The sequence below is a fragment of the Mastigoproctus giganteus genome, chromosome 6 (assembly GCF_048544385.1).
Source record: "Mastigoproctus giganteus isolate SK-2022 chromosome 6, ASM4854438v1, whole genome shotgun sequence".
NCBI lineage: Eukaryota > Metazoa > Arthropoda > Arachnida > Uropygi > Thelyphonidae > Mastigoproctus > Mastigoproctus giganteus.
In genome coordinates, this window is record NC_143580.1 from 2,854,872 (window position 1) to 2,881,191 (window position 26,320).

Genomic DNA, 26,320 nt, shown 5'->3' on the forward strand with positions numbered 1-26,320 from the left:
AATTAATTCTTACTAGATGTTTACTAATGGCTATCTGTTAACTAATTCATGTTCTGCTACACATATAAGTACCAAAAGCTAAATGTTAACAAGTAAGAAATGTGTAAACAAATTAACAACTCTATGTAAATGAAGTCACCACAATTTACCAGTTCTGTTGTCTTTACAATCACTGAAGAAGAGGTACAGGAAGTACCATGAAAAGTCTGAGAACAATCTGTAATTCTTTAAGAAATTAAAAGCAGATTATGCCCCAATCAAGTTTAAATGGTCATTATTTTACAAATTTACATTTCTTGATATACCTGCACACAAAAAAAAATATTAAAGAAGCTAAAGAACACTTTAACAGCATAATCTAATTAATAAAAAAGAAAAGTCACTAAAGTGTACAAAAATAATAGCAATAAATGTTAATTACTTCAACAAAATATAAGTGACCTTGGTTTATTTGGTGATAATTACAGGAATTGAAATGACATACTTTTAACCTCAAACTCAAAGTAGAATAAGGTTGTATATCAGGTCAGATTACTTAAGTAATTTTATCTGCACAATTAACACATAGTTCAACCAATAATAGCATTTAAACTAAAGGTAATATGCAGCCAGTATAGAAAAAAATGTAAATTTGAGCCTATAAAAATATTAACTAAAGAATCATGGCCATTGATTTTTTTTTTTTTTTTTTTCAAATTCTATTACGCTTATATTTGCATTGAATATAATAAAATCTGATGCATATACACAATTTCAGATGTCACTAATAAAAACATGCATAGGAGAAAGGAAAAAATCCCCTATGCTATATTTGTAAAAAAAATAAAAAGATTAAATTAAATCCAGTTTGTTTGGTTGTTTGTTTTTAGCATTAGTTGAGGCATATAATGCAAGAAAGCAAGCTTATATAGCATCAGCCAAAAAAAAAAAAAAAAAAAAAACCTTCCCATTTCACTCATCCAATCACTCTGAATGTTTGTATAGTTCAGCCTTAAATTTATTTAAGCTATCAACTTCCAAAACAACAGATGGAAATCTGTTCCAGCAATCAACTACCCACTGGCTAAAAGTAAACTTCTGCACATCTATTCTACAACTGTCTTTCCTCAATTTGAATCTATGCCCCCTCGGGTTCTTAATCTGTGCAAGCAAGTTTTCGATGCATTATTCAAAAATAACACTAGGATGAAGAATTTTGTCCATACACAGGGGACATAACTTGATTAATATTCATATTTCTGGTAAATAACTGGATTTTCAAGGTCTACAGCAGAACTGTGTTACAAGGAACTAAAGGAAATTTACTTTGCCATTATCAACAAAGTTTATTTACTAGCGCAACCATCATATAAGGAAAATCTTTATTAGTGCTTACCTCAAGAAGTTACAGCATCAATTCCAGTTTTATATATATATATACCAGGTAGAAGTAATAATCTATTTAAAAGTGAGAAGATGGAGGCGTAACCCCAGGGGCTCACATCTTGTGAGTATGGGCTTGGCACATCCAGGGTCCTGAGCTGGATATCATCAGTCTTCTCTTTCTTGGTGATTCCCTTCTACTTCTGACTCTCTCTCTCTCTCTCTCTCTCGGGGTAATTGGGAAATTTTTTTTTTTTTTTTTGGCTGGTGCAGTATAAGCCTCAGGCTTCCTTGCACCATGTAGCTAATAATAATAAATTACACAAAATGGCAAAACTAATAGAAGGAAAGCACAAATCAGAAATATTGAAGGTAGGAGAAAGAGCAAAAGAATGAATATCCTATATGATATAATGAATTAAATAAAATTATTGGCTGAATTGGTAAGCCAATTAGAGAGAAGGGAACTACAAAACAAAAGTGATTAAAGGTCTAAAAAAGAGAGAAGAAAATTACAAAATTTAAATTCTGATGCAAACTAAAAATAAATATTGATACATGATCAAGTATTTCATCAGGGGCCTACACCTGATCATGTATCATGAACTGTGTTTCCATACTTATCCATATTTGTGGAAGAAAAGGAAATTTAAAAATAAGTGAGAGTAAAAAGGAAGGTAAAGCAGCAGAACTTTCACAAAGATAGATAAGGTAGTCCCAATGCAGTAGTATTTATTGTAAAGCATAAGTAATTAAAGTAAAATATGAAGTAAAATAGTAATAAAATTAAAATAAGAATAAGTGCTTACAGTGTAACTTAGATGCAATAATAGGTGGCCATAAGTGAAAGTTAAAATATGGTGTGATTTATAAAAAAAATTTTGGGTGAATTTGTATAAGAATGCAATATTAATAGATAAATTTTTTGGGTGAATTTGTATAAGAATGTAACATTAGAAGATAATGCAAGCAAATGATATAAAGCAAGGGAATGAAGCGAGGTAAGGGAAAGGATGAAAGTGCAGATAACTCGGGCAGCATTAAGCTCCTGCAAGTACAGTATCCTGGTGTTACAATAAGTGACAACCCAATTATGAAGTATAACTTCACAATATGACAGGCACCAGATGGTGCGAAACAGTGTAGACTAAAAAGAGTTTTACGGCTAAAAGTCTAACTCTGGAAAATTCACTAATCGAACAAGTTAGTGCATAGCATCACACAGTGGTGTATCCAGGTATTATAATGGGGGACATGGTGAACAAGTTTTTGAGTTGTTTTTTTTTAATGCCACCTGCCTTCTTTTTTCTTTAATTTCAAATTTTTGGTTAAGGGAGACATATATCCCCTCTGTCCACCCCTAGTATCATGTTAGTTTGTAGTAAATCACTGAAGCAGGTGAAATGGAACAATAGTCTTCTCCACTGGTGAAGCGTTGTTTATTCGAGGAAGTGCAATATCAGGGCAAGTCGTTGTGAAGGCATTCACAATATGAGATATACAAAAACGATGCTATTTCACCTTCTTCGATGATTTACTAAGAACTAACATAATGCAATGCACTAACTTGTTCCATTAATAAATTTGGTATTAGCAGAGGCATATCATGCAAGAAACCAAGTTTATATAGCATCAGCCAGCAGCAATTTTCCGTAGCTTGATTTTTAGTCTTTGAACTATATTTGGGGAACAATATATAAAATTCTGGCATTACTATTAAAAGTAATTTTGGTGGTATTTTAATCGGCATGATTAAAATCTAGATCAACATTATCAGAATGGTACTGCTAAAATGTAACGTAACTCAAGAATTTTTTGACTAGCCATCACCTTCCCCGAACTACACACAGTGTAAAGTGCAGTACTGTATTTCGTGAATAGCGCATCTTACCTTTCACTTTTCTTTAAAAAGTCTCAAGTAATCATTTGCATCCTAAAGGTATATTTTCTAGGTTTTCATTTGTTAACTTCGCTCAAGGATACGATATATTTGATCCAAATAAATGACATCGCATAGAAGCCACACAGAACAGTTATTAACAGAATAAAACCGGTATCTTACAGACTGTAACTAAAGATCATACGAACAGCTGCGCAAACACAAGATTTCGCAGGAAGAAACGTAAACATGTCACCATCTCAAAATGAATCAGCAGCTGGTGGCGCCACCTGACAAGCAGGTGAAAAAATTCCAACTGGCAAGGTGAAAATACTACATCATTGTATATTGTAGAAAAAACAAACTGATTTAAATCAAAATTATTCAGATATAGTTTGAATGTGTTTTGCATTTATGTAATAATATTTAGTAATGGTACGCATAATAAATTTAGCCTTTAGAAATCGAAATTAATTAATTTTAGCATTAGATTAGAGAAAGAGAGAAAACTGTTTCAGAGAGCTTGCTGGGAATGTTACGGAAAACATTTAAAAATTTTAAATGGTCTTCACATTTATAAAGCTGCATGCAATGGATTAATTGGTTTTTTTTTCTGTTTATAATGAGAGTATCATTCTTCATATTATATCTTATCTTTTATTATATCTTTTATCTTATAAAGGAAATAAGACAAAAAAAATCACATTACGTAAAGTAAAACGAATGAATAAAGTATTATAGAATAGGAAATAGTATAACAACATAGATAACCAGGGGCTCACATCTGGTGAGTATGGGCTTCGCACACCAAGGGTCCTGAGCTGGATATCATCATTCGTCTTCTTTTCTTTTTATTGTGATTCTCTCTCTCTCTCTCTCTCTCTCTCTCTCTCTCTCTCTCTCTCTCTCTCAGGGTACTCAATTTTTTTTTTTTTTTTTGGCTGGTGCAGCATAAGCCTCAGGCTTCCTTGCACCATATGGCTAATAATAATAATAATAATAATAATAATAATAATAATAATAATAAATATAAGATAAAAACAGTGGAAATTGTAATTTAAAAATCATCAATAAAAATCAATTCTTTTAGGTTCTTGGTTTCGGCAGTTGTCACAGTAAATATCATTTCTTATTATACTGTATAATTAATGAAATAAGGAATATTGTATGAATTATATTATAACAAGTATCTGGATTTTCTTTCATATACATTAAGCTATTTATTCTGCATACTGTACCCATCTTCCTCTTGCTCAGATAATGAAGTGGCATCAATTCAAATTGAGGAAGGATGGTTGCAGGATAAATACGGAGATTTGCTTTAAGCCACTGTTGGAACAAACTTCCACCTGTTGTTGTTGTTGTTGAAGTGAGTAGTGTGAGTAAATTCAAGAAAGAACTAGACGAATTTATTGTTGGAATGGACAGGTGATGTGGGAAGGTTTTTTTTTTTTTTTTGGCTGCTGCATAAAATAAGCTGGGTTTTTTACATCATATGTCCCTACTAAGCATGACTAATAAACATCACATGAACTCAGACATCAAGTTTTAACGAACTGATTAATAAATGTGCAAGCCATTTTTTCCCCTCCCAGTGACATTATCAACCATTCACGTAACATTTTTAACCAGTTCCTAGACAGCAGAAATGACTATCTCTTCCTGTGTAGTTATTATTTCAGCTGTAGAAGAGGGACATATTAGCTGCACTATGTTCTCGCATTCTGGTCAGGATTCGCAGTGGACTGGAGCACACCAGTGCACCGCCCCAGTTCATGACACGCATCCGCAATGTCATGTACATGACATCACATCAGTGATGCGTGTTACATCGTATTATAAAATTACATGATTATTAAAAATAAAATAGTTGATTATTAAAAATAAGATTACATGACTGTTAAAGACAAGATAATTTATTAACGAATGTTCCATTTCGTAAAATTTTCCATTGTGACCCTTGATTTCTTCAGTTCAAAAAGTTTGATTGGATTCAAGTTTAAATTTCAGGCCGCCCAGGTGACTTATTCGCTTCATTTTTCTCGATCCGGATATTCATACACTATACTTTATATACAATTTTTACTAAATGAGATGGGTTGATTGGATATTCATTGTAACCAAATATACCCTGCTGGACATTGATCACGTTCTTGTTTATAGTGTAAATTCTTGGTGTTCTGAAGATGCGGAACCTATTTATAGTGTGATTGGGGTAAAAAAAAAAAAAATTCTTCTTTCTCCGAGGAAGTGCCTCCAGCAATGTCTACCAGAGATTACACATAATTATATCTCAAGAAATCTTGCTGATCCTAGCTTCTAGGATGGGATCCCACGGCATGAGAAGTCAGTCCATTTCTCCACCTCTATTTCCTTTAGTCTTGCTTTATTTCTTCTACTTCTAACTATTGTAGAGTTCCTCTGTTTGATCCTCCTCTCTTCTATTCGTTCCTACTAAGTTCTCCCAAACTTCTCCTTCTGTAGTCTTTTCATTTCATCCTTATTTGGGCTCACCCAGGTCTTTTACCCTTGGTTAATGTCGAGAAAACAATGTCGAATAATTTCGACATTGTTTATTTAGATTTCAGCAAAGCTTTTGACTCAGTCCCACATGAGCGGTTGCTTTATAAGCTGGAACAGGTTGGAATCACTGGGAAAATCCTTAGATGGATAGAAGGATGGCTTCAGGGCAGGAGGCAGAGGGTTGTGATAAATGGCTATTCCTCAGATTGGGTTGATGTAAGAAGTGGGGTTCCCCAAGGATCAGTATTAGGACCACTGTTGTTTTTAATTTTCATAAACGACATTGATGAAGGGATAGAGGGCGTGATGTCTAAATTTGCAGATGATGTTAAAATTGGTAGAGTAGTTAATGATCACTGTCAAGCTGAGCTTCTTCAGAGAGACCTAGATAGACTTCAAGAATGGTCAGAAAAATGGCAGCTGTGCTTTAATCCAACAAAGTGTAAGGTATTACACCTGGGAAACAGTAATCCCAAAATAACTTATTCACTTGGTGGAGTTCAACTAAAGCCAGTACTGGAGGAAAGGGACTTGGGTGTTACGATACGGTCAGACATGAAATTCTCTGAGCATTGTAAACAGGTTGCAAGGAAGGCCCATGGTGTCCTATCGATGATCTATCGAACTTTTGCAAGTAGAGATAGGGACGTGATAATCCCATTATATAAGGCCTATGTTAGACCACACTTGGAATACTGTGTTCAAGTATGGAGACCGCACCTAAAGAAAGACATCGAGCTTCTTGAAAGGGTGCAAAGAAGGGTAACTCGCCTGGTGAGATCGGCAAAAGGGCGTCCTTATGAAGAAAGACTTCGAATATGTGGGTTGCAGAGTTTGGAAACTAGACACCTTAGAGGAGATTTGATTGAGGTGTTTAAGGCTCTGAGAGGCATCAGTAAAATGAATGAGGACAAAATTTTCAAGATTATAAATGATGCTAGAACTAGGGGACATAAATTCAAGTTACGCGGGGAAATGTTTAGATTGGACTGCAGGAAGTTTTATTTTAGCCAGCGAGTTATAAATTACTGGAATAAGTTGCCTTCATGGGTGGTAGAGGCCGACAGTTTGGGGAAATTCAAAGGTCATCTGGATAGTACTTTCGGGTAAGGGAAGCGCATAGGATGATAGGATTAATTTCCTTTTTATTTAATTTTTAATTTCATTTAATATTTTTATTTATTTATTAATTATTATTATTTATTTATTTAATTTTTGTTTTTATCATTGTTTTGTTCGGATTTTTTTTTTTTTTTTTGGCTGGTGCAGCATAAGCCATAGGTTTTCTTGCACCATACGGCCGTTACTAAATACTAAAAAATACTAATACTAGTTAGTCCAGAGGGCTGATAGTAGATCCTGGCCGCTTCCATATGGCGTATGTGGTGACCAGGTGTTGCTACTTCTCATCTGCTAAGAGCCACGTACCGGCAGACAACATAAAAATACACCATATCACTGCACTTACACATCCAACACTGCATAAAAATGGGCGGTTTTGGCGTAAGTTTCTACACAATATGTAGAACGGTGGCTAATGGGGGAAACTCCTGTGATCCGCCTCAACAACACATGATATCCCCTATATGAGATTGGTGTCTGCGAGGGTATCGTCAGATGGATATCGTCACCGTCCTCCCCAAACCAGGTGGAAAAGGCCCGGGTTCGAATCCTGTTGATGAACCGAGGAAGTTTTTATGGGCTTTTTTCACTCCATGACTGAATTAGTCGGTCTCATGCGTAGATAACAAGGTTTTACACCCGCAACCCGTGGTTTTTCGTCGGCCAAGCAGGAAATCGGCCAGAAAATTCTGACAATTTACAGACACAATACACGTGGATAGTTGTAGGTAGTTGAAGTGACCTTCTAGGTGACCCTGTTAAAATAACTTAATAGTTTATATGAGAAGGAATATTATAATAAAATAAATAAATTTTCTGTTTATACTCCGGGACGACCAAACGGTCAGAGGAGTTCACAAGATAGATAGAATAATTGAACCTCGGTCACTCAAGGCACGTGTACTTATGCACCCGCGCGCCTGACCACTAGGCTACGGCGGCAAGGAAACATTTCCATAAAACTGCAATGAAGTGGGCACCCCGGAACTGTCCAAGAATGTCAGTGAGTGACTCGACATTGATAGCTTTTGACAGAATATCCAACAGTCGAAGTTTGAACCATAAGAGACAATGTCCATGACTTCTTAATTGCTCCATTGTCAGTACATATATACACTGTTCAATGTGAGAAACACATTCTTCACAGAAGATTGGAAGGCTATGGATCTGATAGACACCATTGCAAAGGAATCCTACATTGTTGTGCAGAGCTTGCTACCTAATATTTCCATGGTACAAGAGCGATTCTCTTTGCACGATGGAACATTCAAGGTACAAGAGCGATTATACATGCACTACAAACCATGACTGACTAAAGTGCCACCTTTTCAAAATCACTGAGCGGAAGGTGATTTGGGAGCACCAGTGAGGGAGGTGTTAAAGCAATTTAAAAATGTCTTTTTACATAAAAAAAAAGATTGATTGTTGTCACAACCTCCCACCTCCCCACCTGGTGCTCCCAAATTACTTTCAGCTAAGAGATTTCAACATTCCCACACTAGGAGTGCAACACCCTCTTGTGTAGGATTGGACTGGTCTCTGACACTAGTGAAGGCTCAGATTCCTGAACAACTGATATAAGATTGTAGTCCTAACAGTGGCGAGCAGTTTTTGAGTATATAAGAGAAAGAATGGGTCGGCGTCAAGATCTTTCCTACTTCGAATGTGGAATGATTATGAGCAAGACGTAAAGGTGCCAGTTTCCAGGGTAACCTTTCTATCCACGCTTGAGATCGACTAATTCAACGGCAGAGTGAAAAAAGACCATAAAACTTTCTCACTGACGACATTCGAACTGCGGGCCTTTTCACACCTGGTGTGCAGAAGACGATGAATATAACATTGTAATCGCGTGATCAACCAAAATGGTTATGTGCTCTCGTTCTGGTGTCAAGTCTCCTGTGAATGGCTGAACAGCGGTCGAAAAACCAGCTAAACGTTACATGTGTGGCCAGTGCCAGATTAAGGTAGGGGCTATCAGGGCAGTGCCTGGGGCACCATTCTTACAGGGGCATCAGAAGCTGAAGAGCAAGGGAAGGATATTTTTACAAAACTTTACGCAGATTTCTAGGAAATGCAATGGGACGCTGAAATAACCTTTCAGGTCGGGGCGCGATAATACCTCAGTGCGGCCCTGTATGGGACAGCAAGGGGGGGGGGGGGTTAACGACCATGATAACGACTGTGGCTATTGGTCGCACTATTCCTTTGTCGGGTGTCGCTAGTGTCGTTGTTAGTACGGTTGATGTTTTAGTATGCTGCACACTTCATTTAATATCCTAATGTATTCATTGTGCTTTATTTAATTCAGTTGTTGTCCAGAAATTGTCAGTAAGTTTTTCTCTAACTGGCTATAAATTTTAATTGATTTTGTAAACTGTTGATATTAGTTTATTACCTTTGTAATATTGTTAGGCCTAACTCAGGAATCGCTGACTGCCTCGTTTAACCCTAGTTAGTTGTTGGCGCATCGGCTTCTGTGGCTATAATACACCTCCCAAGGTTTTTGCAGTACTCTGATCCAAGCCCGAGGAGGGATTTGAGCCGCGACCTTTGGGTTGCCAGGCAGGCCCTTTACTCACCTAGCCCAGTCGGCTATTTAAATTAGGGCGCTGATACTGGATGTGAACGGCTGATTTTGGCCCCACGATTTCGGCAGAAATTAGAATTGTGCCACTTGACATAAATAATATTGCAAGCACTGGTGTAACTTAATACCATTATAATGACCATATGGATGTCATCCCAGGGCAAATAGCACGTGACAACAGCACGTAAATCCTATTGGTGGTTACTGTTCTTGTGTAGCACTTCTTAAGTTCATTCACCTACTAACTTGCAGTGGGTATCATCTGCACTCATTTTTCTGAGTTCCTTCTGTGAGACTGTCTCGCCACTCGCTCATCCGCAGTGAACTCGCCAATTCGTATCTGCTCAAAATGGAGGGTAAATCGAGGAAATCGGCTGTAAACACAACCCTGCCAGTGACCAACAACCCTAAAATAGCAGAGCAACACGAAGAACATGAGGGATCTCAAACTGAACTCCCCATTAAGAACAAAAAATCAATCGGTACCAAATTTGATCGAAAAACCAGGTCAAAATCTCAAAACAGAGGGACCATGGAACCCCCCCTCTCCCAAACCGAGTACACAGATATGAGACAACCTGACCTCCCCCTTGACCCCAGCATGCCTGAGGGGACAGTTATCCAACAATCGCTACAACTCAAAGTAGCACTGGAGAACGTGCTCAAAGAGCCAACTAACAGAGTTACAACACTTCTTAGGGCAGAAATTGTCACCCTATGGAACAAGCTAGAATCGCTGCTTATCCAGACTCACCTGGAAAGCGAAAAGGCAACTGCAAAATTGGAAGCCTACACTGACTGTGGAGTAAAACAAATGCGACAGCGCGACTCCACATATGCCTATGCGCTGAGGAAGTCACCACCGGACTTTATTCCCGAATCTCAGGAACTGAGCTACCAGACAAACAATTCAGGTGCCAACCTACGGACTACACTGAAGAAAACGCTATCACCCAGACCTAACTTTGTGGTACTTAAACCCCTTACCAATGAAGGTCGTATGTCCAGTGAGGAGGTCAAGAAGACCATCATGGATTCCTTGACAGATGACTTAAAGAACACTAAAATCAAGTCAATTCGCAAAACGCGAAATACGGGAGTAATTATAGAAACAGCCACAAAAGAGGATGCTGAACTGATTGTTAAGAATCCTAAATTACCTTCTCTGGGACTCCTGGCCGAGCCCCCTAGACAAAAGGGCCCTTGCATACTGGTACTAGATGTGGACAAGGATCTCCTTCCAGAGGAATTGCAAAGCGAAATTTTCCACAGAAACTTGAAACAGGAACTCCCAGATGAAGAACCAACTTCTCACATAATCCCTAAATTCCAAACAAAACCCAGAGCTGGGCACACCATTAACTGGGTCTTTGAGCTATCACCCAAGGCCTGGAAGATCCTCTCCCAACAAACAAGAATTTACATCAACTGGGGCAGCCACCGCTTTAGGGAGCATGTAGCCGTCCCCAAATGTTTCAGGTGCTGCCGTTTCGGCCACACCACGCACACGTGCAGGCAAAATCTGCCCACCTGTGGCCACTGTGCCGAAATGGGGCATGAATACGCTACATGTCCCAAAAAGTCTCAACCTCCCACATGTGCCAATTGCAAGGCCCTAAAGGTGCCAGCCAACCATTCGCTCCGTGACAGCAGTTGCCCAGTTTATCTCAAAGCCAGAAGTGCTCAACAATCAAGAATAGAATATGGGGAGTAACAGACCAAACCTAAATACCCACACCGTGAAAATAGCACAACATAACGCTCAGAGGGCCAAGGCTGTTGCTGCACAACTGGTCAAAAAGGCAGATGAAGAGAACTTAGATGTGCTGCTACTTCAGGAGCCATACACTCATAACAAGGAGGTAAAAGGCTACCCCTTGAGATTTAAAGTGGTCCAGGTTGATGGTGACACACCCTGGGCCGCGATCGTCGTTCGCAATCCCGAACTGACTGTCACCAAAATCACTGATCTGTGTACTAGCTGGGCTGTGTGCGCCCATGTAATTTCACCACTGGGGCAATTCTACTTAGTTTCGATATACTGTCGACCGGGGGAAGATATTCTTCCTGCCACCCGATATCTACAGACCATCCAGCTACAAATGACAAATGCAAAACTCATTATAGGGGCTGATGTTAACTGCAGGTCCCCAGCCTGGCACAGCCGAACTCAAAATCACAGAGGAAATAGAAATGGCCAACGTCTTGAGGACTACTTGTCTAACAGCAACCTGGTCATTCTAAACAAACCTAACTGCCTGCCAACTTTCTCCAGTACCCTGTGGGAAGCTACAATAGATATCACCTTAGCCTCAAGCTCCATTGCTCAGCACCTTGCTTCCTGGACAGTCCGTGAGGACTGGACCACCTCTGACCACAGGGTACTAACCTTCCAACTACACCGTTCACTAGTCACTCAACCAACCAACCGAACTCAACAAAGAAGATATGCCCTGAATAAGGCTGACTGGAACCTTTTTAAGGAGGAATTGACCAGTGCAGCCAGCCGCTTCAATCCTAGCGGCCTCAGCCCAGACCAGCATCAATGCGCAATTACACAGCTCGTCAGTAATGCTGCAAACAAGGCTATCAAAAAGAAGAGATTCAGACCTGGTGCTGTCCCTGGTGGTCACCTGAACTCCAGACTCTTAGACGCGAAGTCATTTACCGACGAAAACGCTATCAACGTGCAAGAAGAACATGGCCTCCAGAAGAAACAGAGGCTTTACTGCAGCAATATCGAGTGGCCAGGAACCAGTATACCACAACAATAAAACAGCGCAAAAGGCGCTCATGGGAAGCCCTGGTAAGCACTGAAGGGAACGCCGATCCCTGGGGGATTGTGTACAAAGTGACCACTAACAAGCTCCCAGAGGTGAGGTCGTATCAACCACGAAATTACCGAACGGACTGTACACCAGATCGTGGCAAGATACTATCAATAATATTCTAGACGCTACATTCCAGCAGCCTGCTGACCCACACACATCGGAACAGCTACAGCTCTGCACGGAAAATGAAACATATCACACAACTGCAATTGAAGAACCCTTCACCACAACCGAGCTCCAACTTAGCTGCATCTAGAATCAGAAACAAGAAGGCTCCGGGCAGAGACATGCTCGATCCAGAAATCGTCCAGAAGGTCATTGAACTTATTCCCACTACAATACTCAACCTGTTAAACCACTGTCTCCACCAAGGATTCTTCCCCACACAATGGAGGACTGCAATCCTTAGACTTATATTGAAGAATGCAACCAAACCACATGATCTGCCACAATCTTACCGGTCCATTGCACTGCTGCCAGTCTTCAGCAAACTTCTCGAACGGATGATCTCCCATAGAATAGAAGCCCACTACAATGACGCTGGTCTCTCCTCACCTAAGCAGTACGGTTTCCGGAAAGGACGCTCCACGATTGATGCACTGGAAACAATCATTGAAGCTGCTACCAACTGCAACTCCAAATACTTTCTACTAATCTCCTTTGACTTTGCTGGTGCCTTCGATTCCCTCTGGTGGCCCAGCGTCCTGGGCAGGCTCCGAAGAGCGCATGTCCCAGAAAACTTATATAGATGCATCAAGACCTATCTCCAGGACCGGCGAGTTGTCGTGTCTGCTCCCCACTGCAGTGTCTCCAGACCAGTCTTCAGGGGATGCCCTCAGGGATCTGTCCTGGGGCCTCTCCTCTGGAATCTGGTGCTGGATGATTTCCTGAACACCAAACTCAACAATGTACAAACCCAGGCCTATGCAGATGACCTGGTCATGCTCTTTTCTGCCAATAACAGAACCCAACTAGAAGCAACTGCCAACCAGGCCATCTCCACCCTTCAAGCTTGGGCAGAGCATAACAACCTAAAGATCTCCCCAGAGAAAACCAATTCGATCCTACTAAAAGGCACCCTTGATTTGAGAAGACCTCCCCAAATCAAGGTCAATGGTGTTACAGTAAAACTAAAAACAGAGCTTAAATATCTAGGTTTGATCTTAGACAAAAACCTTTCCTTCACTCCTCATCTAGACCAACTCAGGATTAAGATCAGGAAGTATGCTGCCCAAGTCTCAAGAGTTGCCCGGAAGGACTGGGGCTTAAAGAAGAGAACGCTGTCACTCTTCTATAAGGCAGTTTTCATCCCGGTTATCACCTATGCTTCTGGAGTCTGGTACAAGAAGGCCAATACCGTAGTAAACAGATCGCGCCTAGGAACTATCCAGCGCTCTCTTCTCCTTCTGTCCTCGCGTGCCTGTCGCACTGTCAGCACCCATGCGCTCCAGGTCCTCACTGGATCTCTTCCACTGGACCTGGAGATTGTTCGTCATGGGTTGCTCTACCAAATAGCCAAAGGAAGAGCAGTTACTTGTGCAGGTTTCACCACTGACCCAGCAAATAATAGAAACGCTGAAAAGAAGAGACTTAATGAACATCTAACAGACACCTGGCAAGAAAGATGGCAGGCATCAACTAAAGGCGCTGTCACCAAAAGATTCCTCCCTGATGTCAGGGCCTCCTACCCCCTCACACCTGTCTGGTTTTCACCAGGACTCTATGCTACCTACCTCCTCACTGGACATGGCTCCTTCCAGAAAAAACTACATGACTTCAGAATTTCAGACTCACCCCGCTGCCACTGTGGAGAGGATCAGACGTGGGAGCACCTTGCCCACAGCTGTGAAATCTACGAGGACTTCAGGAGGATCCTAATAACAAAACTACGCTTCAACTACCAAAATCAAGAACACCTCACCCTACAGAATGAAGAAACTTACCGAGCTCTGACTCAATTTGCAATGGACTTATTTACCAGGCAGAAAGCGCTACCACCACCTTAGTATCCGAATCAATAGGTCATAACAACCATGACTGCCAATTGTTGCTACGCATCATTGAGCCATGGATGCTAACGCCTTGGACCAACTTGCACAAGACTTGACTAGCAGTGCAATAAAAGACAGGGTCCGCACATACCTTGACAAATTCCTCATCATTGATTTCTGGACAAACTTCTCTCGCCCAGATGTGACACATTTCATCAAGAAGAGGCCTAGCATCGATCCCTGGACTTGACCATCAATCTTGGACTCCCGGTTTTGACCCCCCCCACTGTTCGTTCTGATGGACTACTGGACCAGCCTTCAGTCTGGATGCGACATAGACTCACCAAATGGAGCCCCAATGACGGCACCTGAACTAGACCTTACTGAACATGACCCATCCACCATAGCAGCACTCACACTGCTGGATTTCCAGCAAGTTGTCGGCTCCAACTGACTGGCCGTGCTAGCTGTACCTACCCTGAACTTGCGGAGTATATCTCTCTCTCCTTTTTTTTTTTTTTTTTTTTCGGCTTCTTTCTTCTGTTTCCTGCCATCCGTTCTTTTATCCCCCCCCCCCCTATTTTTCTCTTACAGAATGATTTTTTTTTTTTTTTTTATATTTATTTATTTATTTATTTTATTTTATTTTATTTTTTTTTTTTGTGGGGTGGTGGTTTTCGTCCACCCGCCACCCCACTCCTCTCTCTGGTGAGGCACTGGGCATGCCACACTGTCATCAGGGGCCATCTTCCCTATTGGCCCCTTTCTTCTGTTTCCTACCCTCCAGTCTTCTGCCTTCCTCCCTTACTTTTCTCTTGCACAACGTTTTTTTTTTTTTTTTTTTTTTTTATTTAGTTTATATATATATATATATATATATATATATATATGTGTGCGTGTGTGTGTGTATATACATATATTTATATATACACATACACGCATTCCCCACAGGTCTAAATCTAAAAACATCAAAATTACTGCCCGACCTATTTGGCCCTAGAACAAGTTATCAGCGAACAACCCTACGCTCTGTTAAAATTACAACCGTTGCTCAAGAAACAGCGATCAGCTCATTCTCAAATCTGGTCCTAGCCACTGAAATCCCAGGAAAGTAGGTGGCAGGACCCGCCAGAGTACTCTAGCTACAGTGGTACACCCGGTCAGCCTCCCCGTGGCATGGTGTGGTAACGTCGGGTCCCACTAGGGGCTCGGCGGCTAATAGACCGGAGGAACAAAGGGCACAACACAATATACAGCACATGACCCCCACACACTTCAAATCTCTGGCCCCGATACAATGTACACCCGCGGAGATGGGAGAAATCCCAGGAGCCGTTAGACACTAACATACCTTATACCTTATTCCTTTGTCGTACGACATAGGAACAGTACACTGAAAGGACAGAATTAATGGAACACTTGGTTCCTGGGCAACGCAACGCCGTCATCCTTGTCGCTAATGGACGAATCCACCACTTGGCAGGTATATAGGTACGCGGCATTCACATAGACGGTAATTCGATGTCAGTACGGATAAAAGTCGTGAGATAACTGACTTTGAAGGGGGAGATGAGAGTGAGTGCCCGATGCACGGATCACTCTATCGCATAGGTGGTACAGAAATTGCACTGTTCCCGTTCGACAATATCAAGAGTGTATCGTAAATACGCCATTTCTGGAATAACATCTCATCGTGGACAGCTCTGCGAGCAGAGGAAGATGGTGGATGAGAGCGGCCGTCTACGTCTGTCTCGCATTGTTTCAGTCAACCGGAGAGCGACAGTGACGCAAATCACCGTCGACTTTGTTATATATGAGTCATTAATTAACTTAACTGCCCTCTTTTGAATAGAATTTAGAAGCCTGAGAGAAGTTTTGGGGACACTACCACCCCAGATATGGGAACAATATTCCATAGTAGAGCGGATTTACGATTTGTACAGAGTGAACACCTGCTTGGAAGAAAAGAAATGGGAAGCAAAAGAGAAAACCGGTTTTTTTTGTTTTTTTTTAAATCCAGAAGAAGTAATATTTGTAATGTGCTTATGCCAAGAGAGATTACGAGTCAGTGTAGAAGAGGAAGAAGAAGAAGAAATCTTTATTGTACTATGCTGCATACATAATAACCACATTACGTAGATCGTCCATATACAGCAAAGATACAATATATGCCCGCCACAGCCAGGAGGCCTGGGGCTTGACATGGGTAATCTCCAATAGTGATATAAGACCTTGCCTACAAATCAGAGTGTCATTGAAGATAAGCATAGGAGCAGAAGAATTCTATTTGCGAGATATAAGAGAGGGCTGAGTTTTAGAAAAATTAAAATAAAGTAAGTTATCTTCTCCACTGGAGAATTACCTGGAGATCAGCATTTAAGGAATTAATAGTGGATATTCAAGAAGTCGACGCTGTTTGTGCAGGGAAAGGTTTCTTAAACTGGAAGATCGAATTCGACTGGAAGATTCAGGTGCAAAACTATGAATACGATTTCCATTCAATGGAAGAAGGTCAATATATAAAAGGAAAAGAGTGGAAGAAAGAACTGAACTTTGGGAAACGCCAGCATTAGTGGAGAAGTTAAAAGACGGATCTACCATCACTGGCAATTAGTGATCGGAGAGAAATCTGAACATCCAATTAAAATAAACAGTTGATATATTACAAGATGGAAGCTATTTTGAAGACCTTTATTCCAAATACGACCAAAAGCTTTTAAAACGTTAGGAGCAACTGCTTGAGTTTCACTAAATTTTTCTATTGAATTTGTCCATAGATGGGTAATATAAGTCACTAGGTAATAAATCACTAGTGGATCGACACTGGCAGAATCCATACTGGCGATTGCTAATCAGATTGAAGATTTCTGGATAGTTTAAGAGTTGGTAGTTAATTGATTTCTCTATTACTTTAGAAAGAGTAGAAGTGCAATGGGACGATAATTGGATGGGAAGGATTTATCACTCTTTTTTAGAAATGACTGGATATGAGCAAATTTACAAGAAAAAAGGAAAACACTCTTTGAATAAAAAAGTAAAAAAAGGCGTCACAGAACAGGACTCGGTTCAGGAGCACAGGTTTTGAGAATAAGTGGAGAAATATCATCAGGAACTGGAGCTCTTTCTTATCATCAAAATTATTCAAAAACCTTCTGATATTCTTTTGACAGAAGACAACAGGAGGACTTGAATGGAGCGTGCTGTGAATGGTAGGAGGGGATTTACCAAGCTCATCAATACACGAGTTAGAAGAAAAGTAGGATGCTAGCACGTCAGCTTTATCTTTGGCTGAAGTGGCAATAAGTTTTGACAGAGGTGGAAATAGAGATGGGCAAAAGTTGCGGCCAATAGGTTATATCTTTATGACATAACACAGACTGTGAAAGACAGATAGCGTGTGTATTATGTTTCGCATCATGTAGTGTTAGGTATGCTGTTTATCTGGTCTCTTAGTCCAGAGGCCGGTAGAACACAACAGTCTCCTAGTTGAGTTCAATACAACGGGAAGGTGCGCCAGGACAGTAGGTCATAAAGTCTCTGAAAGGGCAAACCATGGCTTTGACTGAGCTTACTAAGGAGATCCCAAAAATGTGTTTTTGTTGGAACGGAGATAAGAAGGTTTAAGTTTTAGATAACAGATGAAGGTTAAGAAGGTGTATGATAGGAAGTTTTCCACCAGGAATTGGAAAAATGGGGAGACAGAAGGGCACCCCTGCAGATGCAATCCATCCTCCACAGGGAGAATAGTTAAGAGCAAAAAGTATTTAAGGTGGTAAGGCCTAACAGGGAAAAGTTGGGTAAGCAGTTGGGGGAGGGAGATTGAAAACACCCCGGGAATGAAAAGGGGGGACTTTAAGTCATAGACCCAGGGCGGTATATATTTGTGGATACTATCTATCTGTCTATCTGTTCTTTGGTGGCCCCAAGACTCTCGTCCAAATCCACCTTGTAATTTGTCTATAATACACTCTACGTAGAGGGCTGAATGTATGTTGTATAGTGTACATGTTAATACGCGTGAATGTGTTATATGTGTTGTTTTCAGGCTACTTTGCCACTAGGAAGCAGCCAACACTTGGGTAGTTACTTTCTGGTGCCCGTCCCTGGCATGCAAAGCCAAACCTGGATCTACTATAGATCTTACTGTGCGAATTGGCACTAATATTCTGCATCCACCTGATATAGTGCTATACAGGTGGGTGCCAGCATCCCGCACTCAGGCTGCCCATACCTAAGTGCCAGTAAAATAAAAAAAATAAAAAACCCTGCCACTACTTGGGAATAAATACAGGGCAATCCCGCACCAGATAATAAATTAAACTACCTGGTTCCAGCATCCCGCGATATGGTAACTTGCTAGAACGCCTGCAAAAAAAAAAATAAATAAATAAATAAAAAAAATAATAATAAATAAAATAAATAAATAAATAAATAATAATAATAATAAATAAAATAATTAAAAAATAATAATAATAAATAAATAAATAAAAAATAATAATAATAAATAAAATAAATAAATAAATAAAAAATAATAATAATAAATAAAATAAATAAATAAATAAAAAATAATAATAATAAATAAAATAAATAAATAAATAAAAAATAATAATAATAAATAAAATAAATAAATAAATATTTGTGAATACTAGTCACCATCCTGGCTGGTTGGGTCAGAAAATTCTGACACTCCCACACTGGTCACTCCAGCTCAAACTAGTGTCAGCACCCCACGGCATTTTGTCTAAGGAGAATGAGCAACATATATGACAGTTTGTCTTTCCTTGAAACAACGAATGATTCAAGTTGTGGTGGTGCATTTCTCCCTCCTGATTTCAATCATTGTAATTATCTAATAATAATTCAATTGATAATACTCCAACGAATATCTATTTATACTTGTATCAATTGACTCGGTTAATATAAGGTATTTACTCATTCACAACCGTGTTTGTCCGATGGAATTAGAATAATTTCGATGTTGTTTATTTGAATTTCAGCAAAGCATTTGACTGAGTCTCACATGAGCAGTTACTTTATAAGTTGAAACAGGTTGAAATCACAGGGAAAATCCTAAATGGATAGCTGGATGGCTTCAGGGCAGGAGGCAGGGGGTTGTGATAAATGGTTATTTCTCAGATTGGGTTAATGTAAGAAGTGGAGTTCCCCAAGGATCAGTATTAGGACCACTGTTGTTTTTGATTTTCATAGATGACATCGATGAAGGGATAGAGGATGTGATGTCTAAATTTGCAGATGATGTAAAGATTGGTAGAGTAGTTAATGATCGCCACCAAGCAGAGCTTCTTGAGAATGACCTAGATAGACTTCAGGAATGGTCAGAAAAATGGTAGCTATGCTTTAATCCATCAAAGTGTAAGGTATTGCACCTAGGGAACAGTAACCCCAAAATAACTCATACACTTAGAAAAGTTGAACTAAAGCCGGTAAAGTGTGTTGTTGTCATACGGCACCAGGGGTTCCCCCCATCTCTGCGTTGCTTTCATTAGCATTAGCATTAGCATTAGCATTAGTAGAGGCATTTGATGCAAGAAAGCAAGCTTATGCAGCATCAGCCAAAAAAAAAAAAAAAAAAAAAAAAAAGTAACATAAATAAATAAAAATAACCACTTCCACTTCACCCCTCTGTTCGTTCGAAATACCTGTCCAGCTGAGCCTTAAACTTATTTAGGCTATCAACTTCCACGACAAGGGATGGAAGTCTGTTCCACCCACCAACCACCCGCTGGCTAAAGGCAAATTTCCGCACATCTATCCTACATCTGTCTTTCCTCAATTTGAATTTATGCCCTCTCAGGTGATTTTTCTGAGCTAGAGGAAGAATCCCATCAGCATTGAGCATGCTCAAACCATTCAAGGCTTTGTACACCTCTATCAGATCACCCCGCTGGTGCCTAGTTTCCAGACACTGTAATTTGCAAAACTTAAGCCTTTCTTCGTAAGAGAACCCCTTTGTCCCATTCACCAATCTAGTTGCCCTTCTCTGTACTCGTTCCAGCAGCTCTACATCCTTCCTGAAATGAGGCCTCCAGGCCTGTATACAGTACTCTAGGTGTGGCCTGACCATTGCCTTATACAAGGGAATAATCACCTCCTTATCCCTGCTAGAAAAATTCCTATATATCATTGACAATACACCATGAGCTACTCTTGCAGCTCGTCTGCACTGCTCAGAGAACTTCATATCTGCCTGCACCACCACCCCCAGGTCCCTTTCATTCTCTACCACTGTCAGTGTAGTACCACAGAGTTGATACGTTGCTCTGGGGTTGCTGTTTCCCATATGTAGTACTTTACATTTGTCAATGTTAAACTTCATTTGCCACCTCGAAGCCCATCTGCTCAACCTTTCCAAATCCTGTTGCAGCAGCATAGTGTCAGTAGTGTCCTTGACAACCCTGCCAACCTTCGTATCGTCTGCAAACTTGGACATTAAGCCTGATATACCATCATCAATATCATTTATAAATACAGAAAACAATAAAGGCCCCAATACTGAACCCTGAGGGACTCCACTAATAACATTAGTCCACGATGAGCAGTGTCCATTGATTACCACTCTCTGTCTTCTCCCCCTCAACCACCCCTTTATCCATAGCAGCAACTTGCCTCCAATGCCACACTGCTCCAATTTGTGCAGCAGTCTTCCATGTGCAACAGTATCAAAAGCCTTTCTAAGATCCAAGTATATAATATCAAAGTTATTCCCTGCATCCAGTTCTTTTGTGACTGCATCATAGTATCCAATCAAATTGGTCAGGCAAGACTTCCCCTTAACAAAACCATGCTGTGTCCTAGCTATAACTGAAGTCTTGTCTAGATGATCCTGCAGTGCTTCTTTCACCAGTGCCTCCATTAATTTTCCGGGAACAGAAGTTAAACTCACAGGTCTATAATTACTTGTGTCAGCCTTTGATCCCCCTTTGTGAATTGGGGTCACATTTGCACATCTCCAGTCAATGGGTACCTCCCCTGAGTCCAAGGAAGCTCTCATAATTATGGCTAAGGGTTTGCTTACCTCCTTTGCTGCCTCCTTTAATATAACTGGATAGATCCCATCCACCCCAGGTGCCTTTCTTGTGTTTATCTTCAACAATTTCTCCTCCACTTTGCTCTCAGTTATTACAAGATTCTCTAGCTTACTGCTAGAGTTGAATACACCTCTGGCATTCCCCTCGCTGAATAACTCCTCATGTGTGAATGTCGATGCAAAATATTCATTTAGTTTGTTAGCTACCCGAGCAGGGTCATCAACAGTTGACCCATCGATCTCAAGTGGACCAATCTGATTCATCCCCTTCCTTCTAGAGTTTACATAAGTAAAGAACTCTTTGCTGTTTTTCTTCGCATCCCTTGCCAAGGATCTCTCGTAATCTGCCTTCGCCTGCCTAACCTCCTTTGTAACTTGGTTACAGATCAACTTGTATCTATCATAGGCGTCCGTGTCACGTGTTAATTTGTATGTATCCCATGCATTTTTCTTCTCTGCCATATGCCTCATTAGTTCATCTGACAACCATTTAGGCCTAAACCTTGAACAATATTTCTTAGTTGGTATGTAAAGCCTAGTAGCTTCCACGATAAGTTCTTTGAATGCTTCCCATTTTGAATTTGCTGTTGGCAATATCATCAGTTGATCCCACTGTATAGAATTTAAATACTGTCTCAGTCCATTGTAGTCGCCTTTACGAAAGCAATACCCCTTCCCTTTACCCCTAATGGTAGTTACCTCTTTGAGTAACTCCCACTTCAGCACACTGTGATCACTGCCACCAAGTGGTTCATTTATCTGCAGATTCTTAATGCATGAAGAATCACTACTGATAATCAAATCAAGAGTATTACTCCCTCTAGTTGCCTCCCGAACATGCTGATGTAGAAAACAATCATCCAATAAATCCACAAAAGCCTTGCTACTGTGTGAGTGACCAGCCCCCAAATTCCAGTCAATATCTGGGAAATTAAAATCCCCCATTATAAGACTCTCTGATTTACTGGCCCACTCTATTTCTCCGAACAGTTTCTTATTATACTCATCAGAGTCATTAGGCCTATAGCACACTCCTACTCTCAATTTTGATCTCCCAATGCTTATGTCACACCAAACTGACTCGACACTGCACTGTCCAGCGATGTCGACTGGCTTCACTTCCTTGGATTTTATGTGTTTTTTAACTAATAGCATAACCCCTCCTCCCTTCCTATCCTGTCTATCCTTTCTGTAGACATTGTACTCCCCAAATTCCAGTTCTGCATTACTTATATCTGTGTGACACCACGTCTCTGAAATCCCCACAATATCTGCCTTTGATGTTTTGAGCAATACCTCAAATTCATCAAATTTATTTACTAAACTCCTAGCATTGGTGTACACACAAGTATACATGCACCTGTTCTTTTTCTTAGCTACCCTAACACAACCCATGTGTTTACTTGTACCCCAATGATTCCCAGCAGTCTCTGAAATATCCTGCATCTTATTTTCCAGGCTGCGGCTCATTCCAATAGAAGCAGTGCAAGAATCACTTTCACCTCTGCCAGTGGCTACTGTTAATCTATTAGTCCTTGTATCCCCCCAATCTAGCAGTTTTCCGACCCACCTAACATTGCCTCGATAGCATCAGCAAACATTCTTGCACCCTTTCTATTTAAGTGTATCCCATCCCTGTAGAAGCAGTCTCTCCTGTTAACAAGTACAGACCAGGCTGAAAAAAATTCTACCCCTTGAGCCCTGCACAATCTTTCCAGGGCCGAATTGATTGACAGGGCTCTCATCATATACTCCCTCCTATCGTGTCTGGGCAGAATTGCAGACACTTTCAATTTCAACCCTAATTCACGGCTTTTTTTCATCAGTGACCTGTACTTGTCAAGTAATTCCGCCGGTCTCCTACTCTTAATGTCATTAGTGCCAACGTGTACAACTATATCACCTTTTGTGCCCTTAAAAGATGATATCCGCTCTACAACGTCATCAACTTTTGCCCCTGGCAGACATACCCTGGTCCTATTCCACCTATCCTTTTTACAAAGCATGTTTCCCATTGTGGGTGAGCCAGTTCGCTGGGAAATGCCAGAGATTTAAAAGTGTTTGGGAGTTGTTCATGTGTAGTGTCATTATTCGGGTGGCCTAAAAATAATAGTTTAGTTTTTTTGGTTTGGTTGCAAGGAAGGCCCATGGTGTCCTATCGATGATTTATCAAACAATTGCTAGTAGAGATAAGGACATCATAATCCCATTATACACTGGTGTGCAAAACTTAAGGACCAAAACTATTTCTAAAGGTTACAACCACAAAATATTTACTTAAAGCACTCTTTACTGATGAGAGTAGATTCAGTCTCAGCAGCGATTCTGGACGTCAGCTAATGTGGCGAGACGTGGGCATACGGTATCACCCTGCAAACATCACTGAAACGGATCGATATGGCAGTCGAGGTATTCTCGTCTTGGGAGGCGGTATCATGGATGGACGTACACAACTCCAGATACCGAAAGGCGGTACTATAACCTGTGCACGCTACTGTACTGAAGTAATCCTTCCCCATGTGCGTCTGTTCTGAGGTGCCATTGGCCCTGAGTTCGTGTTTATGGATGATAACGGCACACCCCATCGCAGCTGTTGATGTTTTTGGAAAGTGAGGGCATTGTTCGTATGAATTGGCCTGCCCGTTCCGCCGATCTAAATCTCATCGAACACATATGGGACGCTCTGGGGAGATGCCTAGCGGCACGTCCACACCCAACAGAAAATGTTCACCAGCTGAAGATGGCGCTGACAGAGGAATGGATGATGTTACCGCAAGAACTTATCAACAACATTGTTCTAAGTATGGGCAGGCGGTGCAAAGCCTGCATCGACATTAGGGGTGGCCATATCTCCTACTGAGGACCACATCTTCCCTTTGTTCCATCTTTGGCAGTGATGTATCTGTATCATGGCAGCCAGTGCTATGTTGCCATTTTTGAATAAAGTCCCTCTGTACCGTTTTGTTTTCTTTGTTGTGTCGGTGTTGTTTCCTTCATCATTTCTGTACCTCACGAGGTTCCTTTGGTATGCTTTCCCCATATCCAGGCCACTCCTATGTGAAACTACAGGTGAAAACCTGACTGGTCCTTAAATTTTGCACACCAGTGTATAAGGCTATTGTTAGATCACACTTAGAATAAATACATTTTAAATAAATTTTCTGTTTATACTCCGACACGACAACCAAGTCAGTACAGTTTACAATAAATCGTCAATACCAATATTTATCGTATTTAGTAGTCCCGGGCTTCAACCCCGGTCCACTCAAGGAACGCGTGCTATGCGCTCTCGCTCTTGACCACTAGGCTACGTCAGGCCTAATATTGTGATCAAGTATGGAGACCGTACCTAAAGAAAGATATTGTGCTTCTTGAAAGTGCCCAAAGACGGGTAACTCGCCTGGTGAGAAGGCAAAAGGGCGTCCATATGAGGAAAGACCGAATATGTGGGTTGCAGAGCTTGGAAACTAGGAATCTGAGAGGAGACTTGATTAAAGTGTTTTAGGCTCTGAGAGGCAAAATTAAAATGAATGAGGACGAAATTTTCAAGGTTATAAATGATTCTAGAACAAGGGTCCCATAATTTCAAGTTACGGGGGGGGGGTGATGTTTAGACTGGATTGCTGGAAGTTTTATTATTATTATTTTCTCCTAAGAGACACCCGCTTACGGCTATGAACCAGGGGGTGCACATTCATATATACAAATATAAGTTATATACATATCATTGTCTTAATAAAATTATACATTGTCTCATTAATTATATTATTTTCCATATCATTGCCTTATTTTTACATGACAGGCAGAGAGAAAGAGAGCACAAGCATAATTTGCAATTTTACAAGGAATTAGAGAACGCTCACATCTACACCACTATTTACAGTGAGATAACAGAAAGATAAGACGTATAATGTAAACATAACAGGAGCAAAAACAGTCCCGACCAGTTCATTCTTCATTTCCTGCTTTCTGTTTTGTTTTCATCTGTGGCCTTCACTCAACATTTATAGGTGGAGTAATGCATTCTGAAACGTTTCAGTCCTGGACCTCTTCTCTGTGCAAAGCCTTTCTGGGTCTGCTTGAAGATCGTTGTACAGCTTAATGGTGTTAGAAGAGAAAACTCGCTGAAGGCTTCCCAGCTGCGTGAGCGCGCTACTGAGTGGAGGGGATGGTGTCCTATTCGCCCACCTTTGCGTCATGCTGGGCCGAGTCAGCAGGTAGTCAGTTTTCGGCGAGTCGAGTCTCCCGGTCAATAGTTTTGCAAGCGTGAGGATGTTATTATTATTATTATCTGTTTATTTCTCTTTCGAGACACCCATAAACATGTTCTTGGTGACAATTATGTGAGACCAAGGCGGGTCATTCAAGTTGGCATATAAACAGCCCTTGAGATTGTAAATGGCTGAGTAGTGATCCTGTTTAACCATCTCAGCATCCAGTACTCTAAACCCAAGAAAGCCTTGATGGTAGCATCTGGGGCAGAAGACCAAATCTGAGATGCGTAGAGAGGCATGTGGACACGCATCTTAAAATATATTGTTTAACAAGGTCAGGGCTCCTGTTACCTACCAGTTCTTGTCTGGAGGTCCATAGCGCTGCGTAAGTTTTCTTCTTTACATGTCCGAAATGGGGTGTGAAGCTTAGGTTTTCGTCCCATTTCAGACCAAGATCAATACGTGTCCTGACTTTTTTGACTACGCTGCCATTCACGCGTATTGATATGTGGTTCTTTATTACCTTGTTGGTGAAAACCATTTGTGCTGTCTTGTTTTTATTTAGTCGGAGCCCCATGCAATTAAGGTATTCTTGCAACTCGCCGATTTTGGAGTTTGCTTTTTGTTGCGTTGTAAGGATGTGTTTTAGTCATTCGATGTGACGAAAAATTTCAAGTCGTCTGCATATACGACAAATTGTTTTTGATTTTGGGTCAGGAAAGGAAGCAATGCTGCTGCAAAGAGCGTAGTAGAGAGGACA

General features: G+C 40.7%; 1 protein-coding gene across 1 annotated transcript in view; it reads right to left on the minus strand.

Annotated features, from left to right (window-relative positions):
• LOC150083804 (high affinity copper uptake protein 1-like) overlaps window positions 1-3,450 on the minus strand; it is a 39,919-nt gene extending 36,469 nt beyond the window's left edge. Inside the window, exon 1 of the mRNA XM_090374893.1 lies at window positions 3,254-3,450. The gene's annotated coding sequence lies outside the window, so the exon portion shown is untranslated. The remainder of the gene's footprint in view (window positions 1-3,253) is intronic.
• Window positions 3,451-26,320: the final 22,870 nt, after the last annotated feature.